The following is a 14,913-nucleotide window of genomic DNA, read 5'->3' on the forward strand; positions in this document are numbered from 1 at the left end:
ATAGGTCACATTTGTAGTCCAACAATTAGGATAATTGCCTTTCGAGAATTAGACCGGGTTCAACTCCCGATGAACACAAATAAAATTTAACTTTATTTAACTGTAAGCAGTTCTTATATAGTAAAACTCACAATAAAAGTATAATATGTTTGAAACCATATAGTCCTATATCTATATTATACGTTTGTATTCTACATATTTTTTATTGGATACTAGGAAATATTATAAGTCTTTTGACCATCAAACACGAGTGAAGCACAAGTATTCCAATCCGGATGGAAGCCTTTTAGTCTCAAAACCTTAAGGGAACATTTTTTTTACTTCCTCGTTGGTTACAGCAGGAGAAATCACCACAGGATCATCTGATTTCCAATTTACTGGTGTGGCAACCTTGTACTTTGATACCTTTTGTAAGGCATCTAGGGCCCTCAACACTTCATCCATATTGCGACCAGTGGTTGCTGGATACACTAAGCTCAACTTGATCTACATCATCTAACTTTTTTGTTAGCATAAATCAATGGTTCTTATGGGTGCTTTTTTTTCTCGATTGCTTTCGTTTGATTGGTATTAATTATGCTAAATCTACGTATAAAATAACATATCACCTTATTATCGGAGCCCACAATATGAAGAGCTCGATTTGGGAGCTTATTCCCTGAAAAGTCTTTGGCATCTGGGTCCACCATGTTAAGTTGTTTGAAGATCTCTTTTTTGGGATCAACAATAATTGGGTATGTCACCTTACACCCAGGCTGTCATGCAACCAATTAAGACATGAACAAAGTAACAAAGAAATTGGTCAAAGTGAACATAAAAGCCATACTTGCTTCTCTCATTTAAGTTCAAAGGAAACTTTTAAAAAAATGTAAAAAAGTTTCAAAAGAAATTTTAAAAAAAGGTTATATTGAAAATTTGCAATAAAAAAGTTACAGTGTAGGCTTCAACATCCTTGATCCACTCGTTATGCGACTGCACATTGTCACAAGAGAAAGCCAAAAGTTTTGCCCCTCGTTTTTCAAACTCCGGTTGGAAAGCCGCCATCTTGCAAAGTTCTATGTGCAAACTGGTGTGAAATCAGCTGCATACAAAAACATAACCCAACCCAACATAAAATAAATTACAACTAACATCTTATATTCCAAGATAATTATAAAAAAAATTAAAGAACAAAAAAAAAAGCCTATACAAGGATGAGAGAAAATGATTGTCCAGCCATTCTTAAAATAGTCATGAAGCTTGAATTTTCCATGGGTGGTTTCAACTTCAAGGTTGGGCACAGTGTCTCCAAGGGTGATGCCAGGCATTTTTTTTTTTTTCAGATTAATAGTAAAAAGAAAACTGCAACTCTTGGATTTATCAATTTCTTAATGTAGAAAATGGGAGGAGAGAGGAGTGTTTATATAAGGTCAAGGTTACTACATGGGTTCTCCCACGTATTGTTTGTTACCATATATATAGTGTTACCAAGTTATGTCGAACATCATCAAAATAAAAACTATATCAAAGTTTATCAAAATTGTATCAAGGGTTCTCAAAACTATAACCAATATTACCAAAATGCTATCAAAGATTATCAAAATTGTATCAATGATTACCAAAAATATATCATCAGTTACCAAAATTGTACAAAAGGTTACTAAAATTATTATCTATAGGTTATCAATGTTTTATCAAAATTTATTAAAATTGTAGTAATAGTTACTAAAACTACATCATATTACCAAAATAATACCTAATGTTACCAATTTTTTATTGATGATTATAAAATTTTATCAAAATTTATCAAAATTTTCTCAAAAATTATCAAAATGTATAAAAAATTACTAGAATTGTATTTAAGATTACCAAAATTACTTTAAAAGTTACCAAAATTATATCAAACTTACTAAAATTTTATCAAATGTTACCAAAATTATATCATAATTATCAAAATAGAAATAAAGGTCATCAAAATTGTATTAAAGGTTACTAAAATTTTACAAATTGTTACCAAAATGCTATTAAAAATTACCAAAAGTATATAACAAATAATCAAAATTGTATAAAAGGTTACTAAAATTACATCAGTAGATTGTCAATGTTTTATCAAAAGTTACCAAAACATATTAATAGTTACCAAAACTATATCATGTTACCAAACTAATACCTAATGTTACCAATATTTTATTGATGATTACAAAATTTTATCAAAGTTAATCAAATTTCTAACAAAATTTACCAAAATATATGGAAGCTTGCTAGAATTAAAATTGTACAAAAAAATTATCAAAATTATATCATAATTTATCATAATTTATCATAATTGTATCTGAGATTACCAAAATTGTATTAAAGGTTACCAAAATTATATCAAACTTACTAAAAGTTTATTAAATGTTACCAAAATTATATAAATAGTTAGCCAAATTATGTCGTAAGTTATCAAAATAGAAATATAGGTTATCAAAATTATATTAATGGTTACTAAAATTTTACGAATTATTATAAAACTTCTAATAAATGTTATTACAATATATCAAAATTTATCAAAATGAAAATTATATAAATGGTTATCATGTTGTATCAAAAGTTACAAAAATAGTATTAAACGTTAGCAATTTTTATTAATTGTTATCAAATTTCTAACAACGATCATCCTGACATATAAATGGTTATTAAAATCAAAATTATATAAAAGGTTATCAATTATATCAAAACTTGCTACAATTATGTTCAAGATTGCCAAAATTCTATTAACGGTTATCAAAATTATATCATAAACTACCAAAATTATATTAAAACCTACCAAATTATATCAAACTTACTAAAATTTTATTAAAAATTACCAAAATTGTCTTAATGAGTACCTAAGTCATATAATAAGTTACCAAAATAGAATTAAAAGTTACGAAATTGTATTAAAGATTATCAAAATTTTATCAAATGTTATCAAACTTCTAAAAAATATAACTAAAAATAAGAATCAAATATTACACACAAGGGCATTCAATTTAATATCATGATGAATATTTTAATTTTATTACTATTAAGAAAATTAAAATTAATTCATTATACTATAACTTGATTAACATTCAAACAATATGTTTTGCAAACTTACAAATTTTTTACTTTCTTAATGCTGGTGTAAAACAAGTATTATCTGAACTTATTTGTTAACATCAAAATATTTTGTCTTAATAAATTTGACAAATGCAAATTTACCCTATGGTTAAAGGCGGTATGAAAATGCCCTTGGGGTTTAAAACGTAACACCTAACCACCCTATGCCACTATTCCGTTATTATTTATTAAACAACGTTAGAGGTAAAATGACCAATTTGATATTCGTATAACATAAGCCACGAATATCACAAAAGTAGTTGAATAGTTAACAAAAGTTGAACAAAACTTCATTTAATCTAATCTTCATCTTTCAAAATTCATCTTTCAATAATCAACCTTCAAAATCATTTGATTAGTATGATGTGAAAGTGTATTAAGATTTTGGTTGCATTTACACTAAATTGATCGAATAGTAGTGATTGAAATTTGGGCATGATTTGGAGGTATTTCGTTGGATTTACATAATCAAATAAGGTACATACAATTCTTTCTTTCATTTCGATGCAATTGGTTTTAGGGAAATTGCTAGGGTTAGCAAGTTTTATTAAAAATATTTGAGGATTTTTTATACTTAACTCCATATCAAAACCAATTTAGGGTTTCTTAAATTTTGAAATGTTATTAACATGATGAGAAATTCAAAATTTCACTAAAAAATGAAATTTTCATTTTACTACAGATATGGAATACCAGGAAAACTATTTAGATTTATCATGGTAGGTCATTTATACAAATTCTTAACAAGGTTTGGGTAAGAGGTAATGTAGCATGGTTGGATGATTACCCTTTAGATAAGTTATCCTTTTTTTTCAATTGAAAGATTTGGTTATTAAATTGGGTTACGAGACAACTAGTGACATATTTTATTATTGGGCTATCATTTGATGAAAGGTTGAAATGTATTAGTTCAAATATCCATATTGAACATATTGTTTTATGTCATCATAAGAAAAAAACCATTCTAATATATGTTGTGGTAAGTAAGCCTCATCTTTTTGTTATTTATCTGTGTACTCCATTTGAGAATAAAAAAAAGGTAAAAATAGAGAGGTCTATTCAAGAATTTATAGCTGAAGATAATACTTCTAATTTGACAAAGGATAATGGAGTAAATGAGGCTAAAAATGGTACAGCTAATTTGGTAGAAAATAGTAGTGCTAATGAGGTTGATAATGGTACTTCTAATTTGGTAAAAAAACAATGATGCAAATAAGGTTGATGATGTTGCTGCTAATTTAGTAAAAGATAATAGTGCAAATGAAGCTAAAAATGATGCTCGAAATGTTGGTGAAGATGCTAAAAATGATGAAAAGAAAAATAGTGAAGGTAATGATTAAGATGATAGTCACTATCATGCGAGCAGTGAATATGATGGTGATGGTTATTCTGGTAGTGATCCTAGATGCTTTGATTAAGGATTTGTAGAGCCTAATAATATTTTTGAGGATAATGAAGTTAATGGTCCCAAAAAAAGAGAAAGGACTCATACTAGACAACCTAGTCCAAACTTTTGAAATGAAAATGTTCTTTTAGAAGAGGATAAAATGATGGATGATGATGATCTACATAGTGTTCATAAATCTAATAAAAAGGTAGACATTGCCCAATATTCTATGAAAAGGTTTATATGAAGAATCTGCAATTAAAGGTTGGATTGAAGTTTATTAATGGCACTGTTTATAAAAGGGCATTGAATGAGTATTGTATTAGTAAAGGTTATGACTATAAATTTAAAAGGAATACTAGAGATAAAATTAGTTTTGTTTGTGTTAAAACTATAGATGGAGAATATATACATCTAGGTTAAATGAGGATAACACATTTCAAATAAAGACTTTTCAACCAAAGCATTGTTACTCAAGAGAGCTCAAAATTCACCAAGTTACTGCACCCTATTTGGCTTAGAAGTTTTTTAATGATTTGAAAGATAACTTGAATTGAGAAACTACAAAGATAGTGAAAAAATATTCCAAAGAATTAAAGGCTAAAGTCAATATCCTTAAGTATATATAGCTAAAAGAAAAGTTAGAGAAATAATGTAAGAGGATAACAAGTTACAATATGTGAAGTTGTGTAATTACTGTCACATGATTTGAGAGATCAATTCTAGTAGCTTTACATTGATGAAAATGAAAAGTTAGTATTTTCATGCAAACATTGGTGTTCTTAGATCCTTTATTCCTAGGTTTGAAATTATATTTATCATGTTTGAAGCAAAGGAAAAGAGGTTCATGGTTGGATATAGAAGGTTAATAGAATTGGATGGTTGTCACTTAAAAGGTCATTTTAGAGGGCAGTTATTGAGTGTTGTTAATAGATATGGGAATAACAACATTTTTCCCTTTTGTTATGCAGTTGTTGAATAAGAAAATAAAGAAACTTGGTATTGGTTCCTAAATTTGCTACATCAAGAACTTGGGAGTTTCACTGAACTAGGATTAGAGTTTATATCTGACCAATAAAAGGTATTAATTATAATTATATTTAGTTGCTATATTTTAGGCATGTTATATCTATTTTTTTTTTAAGATTTAGACCAAACATTTGAAAAAGTGTACCCTCAAGTTGTGCATAGGTTCTGTTTGAGGCATTTGTATACAAATTTCAAAATTCACTTTAAGGGAGAAGAGTATAAAAAGCTTTTTGGAAGGTAAAAAGCATGGGGTCAATGAAAGAATAAGAGAAAGCTATATTGATGCTAAAAGAGCTTGATAGAATAGAGGCAGCACATGCATGGGTAAGTAGATTAAATTTAAAAACTTTTCATTTTAGCTTTAGAACAAAGGCTAATTTAGTGGTTAATAATCTTAGTGAACTTTCAATACTTTTATATTGAAAGGTAGGGATATTTATACCCTTAGCATGTTAAAATGGAATAGAAAAAGATTGATGAAAAGGTTTCATTCTAAGCGAGTTGGTGAGGAGTCATACGATGGCCCTATATGTCTAGATATTCAAGATAAGCTTAAGAAGATTAAAAAACACTTTTTTAATTACTTTGTTGTTCTAACTAGTAAGTCTATATATGAAGTTGAATGTGGCACAACCTCTTATGTTACAAACTAAGCTAAACAGAGTTGTACTTATAAGATTTGGGATTTGACTAGAATCTTTTGTAAACATTCAAACATGTTGTTTCTATTAGTGACAATAATAGAGAGATACTAGAATAATATATAGAGACTGAAATCCTATGTCAATTCTAACTATTCTAAAAAGACATGCATGGCTACATATGATGCCATTATTAATCCTATTCCACCACAACATCAATGGATTAAAAATAGTAACCCTACTCTTGCCCCTCCAATCATATATAGACTACTAAGTAGACCAAGAAAGTTAAGAGGGAAAGCATCTAATGAATTACAAAATCATTACAAAATATCATGAAAAAAAGCCAATTATATATGGCAAATGTGGTTAAGTTAGACATAATATTAAATGTTATAAGGCATTAGTGATGGGAAAGACTCCATAGTAAAGAAGGATGATGTTGAAAGGATTAAACAAAATTTCTCTTCAATCTACCAATCCTCAAGTAATTAGCTTTTTTAAATTAAATTGATTTTCATATTAAATTTAACATGAATGAAATGTATTTAATAGGTTTTTTAAAAGACAAATGGTGCATCTTCTTTAAGGACAAATACTAGCACAACTAAAGGTAGATTTAGATAAAGACCTGTCACTATTTTTGTTACTGAAATTAAGTTACATTTAAGTACTACTAAAGGAAGGGGTCTTAGCAAAAGTTCAAGAAGAAGAGCTACTGGTTCAGTTTGAGATTTTGGCATAAGTTTAAGAAAATGTCTTACTGGAAAAGAAAGTATATTTGGTATTGGTAATAGAGATAAAGCATCTGACATTCATTGTGAATCTGCTAAAAATGTTTGAAAAAGAGATGGTCAGAATGTTGGTAGTGGAAAAAGTGATGCTAGGGCCAAAGTTGTTTTAATCAGAGGAAAAGGTAAGAGTAGTACCTCAATCTATGCTATGGTCAAGTTACTAATTTTCAAGCATCTAACAATCACAATGTTAGTAACCAAACAACCAACAATCGAGCAACACACTGTCGAGTAACTAATAGCCAAGATGTTTGGGTGAAATCTGGAAAAGGTTCATATATGTTATTCTGGGCTAACGTAGTAAATATATGTGATTTAACTTATTTGTCATATAAACTAATGTGATGTATAGGCCTTTTATTTGATAGATTGGCCTTTTATTTTGCTATTTAGCCAAACACTATTTATGCATTTTATGATGGCTTTATAAGCTAATGGCCTTTTTTGTTTAATAGGAATGCTAACTTTTAAGGCTATATTTTGGATTATACTTCTATAAATGGATGTGGTAGTTCCTATAATTCTATTCTTTAGTACCTTTAAAAACTGTCCAACTTGGTTGAAAATAGTAAAATGCCAATTTGCAAGACAAAAAATTTAATAAGAAATGTCATTACACAGCTCATTTCACAAAAGGCAAACATTCATTTAATAGTTAAATAACAAGTTCACATAGACATTTCATCAAACACTAGGTACTGCTACATATTACATCCTAATAACCATTACAACCTTGCATAAAACTAAATCATACCCTACATCCTACCCACAACAAACTCAAAATAAATAACTAACATCAATTCATCAACTCAAGAAAACTAGGTCTTAAGCTTATTCTATCTAAATGATCGCACAAAATCAAAATCAACAACACCATAACACTGCTATAAACTAAAGCAAGTACCTTTTTTCATATATCAAATTTGAACTAGCTGATGCTCCAATTGCAACTTTCTTGCATGAAATTCAGCTAGTTCATTCTAAATTTAATGCTCTTTATTTCAAGCTTTAACAAGTTCTTCATTCAATTTCAACTTCTTTTTTTTTCTTTGAATAGTTGTTGTTGCAAATGCAACTCTCTTGCTAAGTATATTTTTAATGCATCAACTAATTCTTGTTTATTTGCATTTGATCTTGAAATTCATCTATCATATTTGTCATTATTTCTTTTAATTTTAGTATCTCTTTCTTACAATTTCACATAGTATCTCATCCACCCATTAAAAAAATTCACATTTTTGTAATCCTTATAAATGCCAAAACCAAAAAAATTTACATTTTTCCTACCTAAAAGCTATATCAACAATTAACAAAATCTTACCTCAAATTTTCCATAACCATAAAATTTTTTTCAATAGTTATCATTTATTCCAAAAGCTCTTATTAGTGATTCTACACCACAATAGCATAATTTGGCACTATTCATTTCTTCGTTTTCTACAGATTTGAGAGAATATATATGGACAGATTCACTTAATTTTTCCAAGTAATATAATGGGAAGAGAAAAAAAAAAGAAGAAATGAACATAAAAGACGTTACTTGTGGAAGGAATAAGAAAAAGATACTTACTATGACTATTTTTCTAACTGCGTTCAATAGGTGATAATGAAATAGTGGCATAAGATGGTTATGTGTCATGTTTTAAACCTCAAAAACATTTTACCCTTTTGTAAAATATAGTATGATTTTTCAAACTAATCAATTAATGCATTTAAATTACTTAAATTATCTATATTCTAGACTCAAGTATTTCAGATGTCTATCCAAAGACCAATAAGTGTTAATTTAAATCTGTGCTTGGATCCATCGAAGTTTATTTTTAGTCTTTTAGCAGATAATTAAAGCCTAACAAGTCAATCCTTTTATGTGAATAGGGTCGGCAAATTTACCCGAATCTGTCGGGTTCCGACCCGACCCGATAATTTAGGGTCGGGTTTTTTTCTTAAAAAACGGGTTTCGAATCGGGTCGGGGTCGGGTTTAATTTTTGAAATGTCGATTTCGGGTCGGGGTCGGGTTTATATGAAACCCGAACCGACCCGACCCGAGATATTTACTAAAATACCCTTAATATATATATGTAATTTTTTTTTAGGGTTTCTAAGTTTCGATTGCTTTCAATGTTTTTGTTTTTCGTCCATCTTATCCTTCTCATCTCTTTCGATTTGTTCAAAATTTTTCATCCACCTATCCAATTCCAGCCATCCCACCTGTTTTCATCCATTTAACTTCCATCTATTTAGCTTTCTTCCTTCGAATCTTTCCTCTATTTCAACAAAAAAAGCCATCAAGCTAGAAAGAGTAAAGTTAACAGGACAGAAAGACAGACGAGTTGCAACCATTTGTAATCTCCACAATGCCAGGATACCAGCAGACAACAGTTTTGAGGTAAGCCAAAATCATCTCCTTACCCTCTACTGTTAATGTTATGTCAAGCATGTTGAGTTTTTATAGAGACTTGGATAGTTTCAATTTCGATTTCAGACAAAGCTGAAACTCTGCTAACCGGCTGTTCTGGTTCATGTTCTGTTGCAACTTGCAAACCATGTTTTGTTACAAACCATGTGCTGTTTTCGAAACCATGTTCTATTGCAAACCATGTGCTGTTCGAAACCATGTTCTGTTGCAAACCATGTGCTTGCAAACCATGGGAGGGGTTTTGGATAAACTTTTTACGTCTTTGAGGGAGTTGAAAAAGGCTATGTTTTAAAAATTGGTTTTGTAACTTTTCAAGAACAAAGTAATGCCCTGCAGAATCGAAAAACCTTAGCTACGATTGTAGGTTTTCCAGGAATCTTTTCGGGTTTCTTTTTCTTTAAGAACAAAAAAAATTTGAAAAATCCCTGCAGTGTAAATAATATTTGTAACGGGTCGGGTCGGGTTTTATTCGGATAAATAATATTTGTAACGGGTCGGAGTCAGATTTTTCACTAAAACCTCCGAACGGGGACGGGTCGGGTATCGGGTAGAAGCACTAAGGCTTCGGGTCGGAGGCGGGGAAAGCAAAAATCCGACCCGCCCCGCCCCGCTGCCATCCCTATATGTGAAGTACATTATTTCATTTTCTATTGTTAAACAAAATTGAATGAAAAATAGACAAAGGGATACTACTTATCATCTATAATGTTTAAGCCGTATCTGAGAGTTCCTTATTTTCAACTAAAAAAAAAATCTATTTAAAAACAAAGTTGTGTTTGTAGTCTAATGGTTAGGATAATTGCCTTCCAAGCAACAGATTAAGGTTTGACTCCAAGCAAACACAAATAAAATTTAACTTTATTTAACTGTAAATAGTTTTTACATAGTAAAACTTGCAAGACAAGTATAATATGTTCGAAACCACATAGTCCTAAACATGTACTATATGTTTGCCTTCTACATATTTTTTATTGGATAATAGAAAATATTATAAGTCTTCTAATCATCAGACATGAGTGAAGCGTAGGTATTCTAACCCTGATGGAAGCTTTTTAGTCTCAAAACCTTGAAAGAACATTTCTTTAGCTTTCTTGTTGGTTATAGTATGAAAAATCACCATAAAATCATCTGGTTTCCAATTCATTGGTGTGGTAACCTTGTACTTTGACACCTTCTACAAGGCATCTAGGGCCCTCAACACTTCATCCATGTTGCGACCAGTGGTTACTGGATATACTAAACTCAGCTTGATCTTCATCATCCAAGTTTTTTGTTAGCACAAATCAATGGTTCATATGGGTTCTTTTTTTTTTCTCGATGACTTTATTTTTATTTACATTAATGCTAAAGCTACGTATAAAACAACACATCACCTTGTTATCAGAGCCCATGATATGAAAAGCTTAATTTGGGAGCTTGTTTTTTGAAAAGTCTTTAGCATCTGGGTCCACCATGTTAAGTTGCTTGATGATCTCTCTTTTAGGATCAACAATGATTGGGTATGTCACCTTGCACTTAGGCTACCATACAACCAAGTAAGACATAAACAAAGTAACAAAGAAACTGGTCAAAATGGACATAAAAGCCATACTCCCCTCTTATGTTAACTCAAAAAAATAGTTATATTAAAAATTTACAGTAAAAATGGTACAATGTAGGCTTCAACATCCTTGATCCACTCATTGTGTGATTGCACATTATCACAAGAGAAAGCCAAAAGCTTTGCCCTTCATTTTTCAAACTCTGGTTAGAAAGCTGCCATCTTGCCAAGTTTCGTAGTGCAAACTAGTGTGAAATCAACTAAATGCAAAAACATAACCCAGCCTAACTTAAAATAAATTAAAACTAGCATCTTATATTCCAAGATAATTACAAAGAGAATTAAAGAACAAAAAAAAACATATACCAAGATGAGAGAAAATGATTATCCAACCATTCTTAAAATAGTCATGAAGCTTGAATTTTTCGTGGGTGGTTTCAACTTTAAGGTTAGGCACAGTGTCTCCAAAGGTGATGCTAGGTTTTTTTCCTTTTTCAGATTAATAGTAAAAAGAAAGATTGCAAGTCTTAGATTTTTTAGTTTCTTGGTGTGAAAAATGAGAGGAAAGATGAATGTTTATATAAGGTCAAGGTTACTGCAAAGGTTCTCCTACGTGTCTTTGGTTACCATATATATAAGGTTACCAAAATATATCAAACATTATCAAAATAAAAACTATATCAAAGTTTATCACAATTGTATTAAGATTTCTCAAAACTATACCCAATATTGCAAAATGCTATCAAAGATTACCAACATTGTATCAATGATTACCAAAAATATACCATAAGTTGCCAAAATTGTATAAAAGGTTACCAAAATTATATTAGTTGGTTATCATTGTTTTATTGAAAGTTACTAAAATTGTATTTTATAGTTACTGAAACTATATCATATTACCAAAATAATACCTAAATGTTACCAACATTTTATTGATGGTTACAAAATTTTATCAAAATTTTCACAAAAATAATCAAAATGTATAAAAGATTACCAGAATTGTATCTAAGATTACCAAAATTCCATTAAAAGTTACCAAAATTATATCAAACTTACTAAACTTTTGTCCAATATTACTAAAATTATATAAATAGTTACTAAAATTATATCATAATTATCAAAATAGAAATAGAGGTCATCAAAATTGTATTAAAGGTTACTAAAATTTTACGAATTGTTACTAAAATGCTATTAAAGATTACCAAAAGTATATAATAAGCTATCAAAATTGTATGAAAGGTTACCAAAATTACATCAATAAATTGTCAACGTTTTATCAAATGTTACCAAAATATATTAATTGCTACCAAAACTATATAATATTAACAAACTAATACCTAATGTTACCAATATTTTATTGATGGTTACAAAATTTTATCAAAGTCGATCAAATTTCTAACAAAAATTACCAAAATATATAAAAAGTTACCATAATCAAAATTGTATCAAAATTACATCAAAACTCATCAAAATTGTATCTAAGATTACTAAAATTGTATTAAAGGTTATCAAAATTAAATCAAACTTATAAAATTTTATTAAATGTTACCAAAATTATATAAATAGTTACCCAAATTATATCGAAGTTATTAAAATAGAAGTAAAGGTTATCAAAATTATATTAGAGGTTATTAAAATTTTACGAATTGTTAAAAAACTTCTAATAAAGGTTATTACAATATATCAAAATTTATCAAAATCAAAATTATATAAATGATTATCAAATTGTATCGAAAGTTGCCAAAATAGTATCAAACGTTACCAAATTTTATTAATTGTTACAAATTTCTAACAAAGATCATCCCATTATATAAAAGGTTATCAAAATCAAAATAATATAAAAGGTTATCAATTATATCAAAACTTACTAAAATTATATTCAAGATTACCAAAATTGTATTAAGGGCTATCAAAATTATATTATAAAGTACCAAAATTATATCAAACTTACTAAAATTTTATTAAAAATTACCAAAATTGTCTTAATGAGTACCTAAGTCATATAATAAGTTACCAAAATAGAATTAAAGGTTATGAAAATTGTATTAAAGATTATCAAAATTTTATCAAATGTTATCAAAGTTCTAAAAAATGTTACCAAAAATAAAAATCAAATATTATACACAAGGACATTCAGTTTAATGTCATGATGATTATTTTAATTTCATTACTATTAAAAAATATTAAAATTAATTCATTATATTGTAACTTGACAAGCAAACAATATTTTTTTTGAAGTTATAAATTTTTTACTTTTTTGATGTTAGTGTAAGACATAAGTATTATCTCAATTTATTTCTTAACATTAAAATATTCTTTCTTAATAAATTTGACAAATGCAAATTTACCATGTAGTTAAAAGCAATATAAAAGTACCCTTGAGGTTTAAAACGTGACACATAATTGTCCTATGCTACTATTCTATTAACACCTATTAAATGCCGTTATAAGTAAAATGACCAAATTGATATTTGTATAACACAAGCCACGAATATCACAGAAGCAGTTGAATAGTTAATAAAACATTGAACAAAACTTCCCTTAATCTGATCTTCATCTTTTAAAACTCTTCTTTCAACAATCAATCTTTAAAATTATTTGATTATTATGATGTGAAGGTGTTTAGGTTAGTGATTGAAATCAAATTTTGGTTGGATTTACATTAAATTGATAGAAAGGTAGTGCTTGAAATTTGGACACAATTTGGAGATATTTCATTGGATTTACACAATCAAATAAGGTACATACAATTCTATTTTTAATTTTGATGCAATTGGTTATAGGGTAATTGTTAGGGTTAGCAAGTTTTATTAAAAGCATTTAGAGATTTTTTATACTTAACTCCATATTATAATCAATTGAAGGTTTTTTAAATTTTGAAATGTTATTAACATGATGAGAAAATCAAAATTTCATTAAAAAATAAAATTTTCATTTTGCTACAAATGTGGAATGCTAGTAAAACTATTGAGTTTTATCATGGTGGGTCGTTTATACATATTCCTAACAAAGTTTAGGTAGAAGCTGATGTAGCATGGTTGGATGATTATCTAAGTTGTCATTTTTTCAGTTGCAAGACTCGGTTATTAAATTAGAAGACAAGATAACTAGTGACATATTTTATTGTATTGGCTATCATTTGATGAAGGCTTGAAATGTATTGGTTCAGATTTCCATATATGATTCTGTGTCATCAAAAGAAAAAAACTATTCCAATATATGTTGTGGTAGGTGAGCCTTATCTTTCTATTATTTATCCATGTACACCATCTGGGAATGAAAATGAGGTAGAAACAGAGAGATCTACTCAAGAATTTGTAGCTGGCTAAAAATGATAGAACTAATTTGACAAAAAATAATGGTGCTAATGAGGTTGATTATGGTACTTTTAATTTGGTAAAAAAACTATGATGCAAATGAGGTTGATGATGGCACTACTAATTTGGTAGAAAATAATGATGCAAGTAAGGCTGAAAATGATGCTCGAAATGTTGGTGAAGATGCTAAAAATGATGACAAGAAATATGGTAAAGATAGTGATTAGGATGATAGTCACCATCATGCAAAAATGATGGTTATTCTAGTAGTGATCCCAGTTGTTTTGGCTTTGATGAAGGCTTTGTAGAATCTAATAATATCTTTGAGGATAATAAAGTTGATGGTCCTAAAAAAAGAGAAATGCATCATACTAGACAACTTAATCCAAACTTCTAAACTAAAAACATTATTTTAGAAGAGGATGAAGTGATGGATGATGGTAATTTATATTGTGTTCATAGATCTGATGAAGAGATAGACATTACCCAATGTTCAATAAAGATGTTGACATAAAAAATATGTAGTTAAAAGTTGGATTGAAGTTTATTAATGGCACCGCTTATAAAAGGGCATTGAAGGAATACTATGTTAATAAAGGTTATGACTATACATTTGAAAAGAAAGATAGAGATAAAATTAGTGCTATTTGTGCTAAAAACTATAAATGAAGAATATATGCATCTAG

General features: G+C 28.7%; 2 pseudogenes; both read right to left on the minus strand.

Moving 5' to 3' along the window:
- Nucleotides 1–240: 240 nt before the first annotated feature.
- LOC111279896 (1-Cys peroxiredoxin-like) lies at nt 241–1,307 on the minus strand (annotated as a pseudogene).
- Nucleotides 1,308–10,189: 8,882 nt separating this feature from the next.
- On the minus strand, nt 10,190–13,311 carry LOC111279112 (1-Cys peroxiredoxin-like; annotated as a pseudogene).
- Between the last annotated feature and the right edge of the window lie 1,602 nt (nt 13,312–14,913).

The sequence above is a fragment of the Durio zibethinus genome, chromosome 27 (assembly GCF_047325235.1).
Source record: "Durio zibethinus cultivar Kanyao isolate XHJ-2024 chromosome 27, ASM4732523v1, whole genome shotgun sequence".
Classification (NCBI taxonomy): domain Eukaryota; kingdom Viridiplantae; phylum Streptophyta; class Magnoliopsida; order Malvales; family Malvaceae; genus Durio; species Durio zibethinus.